Below are 435 nucleotides of genomic sequence, written 5' to 3'. Positions count from 1 at the left end.
TCCACATTTGTATATTATTGAATTATATATTAAAGACATCAAATTATTGTGCTTACTTTATACTTACGTATCAATAATCATCTCTATACCCGAATCACACGTAGGCTAATTTATAGCAGTGGGGGATTCAATGAGGGAAAAGCCGGCTCCCCTTACTTGCATTTTTCTGAGAGTGCCATATCCGGCCATCAAGAGGTGACATAATCATTTCCTGGATATCATCGGGCCCTATTTCGGATTTCTTGATCCGCCACTGTATAGGCCCTTCGCTCTTTAGTGTACCTTTTAAATACAAATAATTTTTTTTCTGCTTTTGTTCACTTTTTTTAAAATACACCATTTACTTTTTAATTTATTACCTGTACTTTACATTATTTCCTTTTATTTCATTTAATTTCAACGATATTTCGTAAATGTGGTCCATCCATTCAAATT

The sequence above is a fragment of the Anneissia japonica genome, unplaced genomic scaffold (genome assembly GCF_011630105.1).
Source record: "Anneissia japonica isolate Jap-2015-1 unplaced genomic scaffold, ASM1163010v1 scaffold3040_len1308831_cov196, whole genome shotgun sequence".
In the NCBI taxonomy this organism is placed as follows: Eukaryota; Metazoa; Echinodermata; class Crinoidea; order Comatulida; family Comatulidae; genus Anneissia; species Anneissia japonica.
This window is presented reverse-complemented; position numbering follows the sequence as displayed.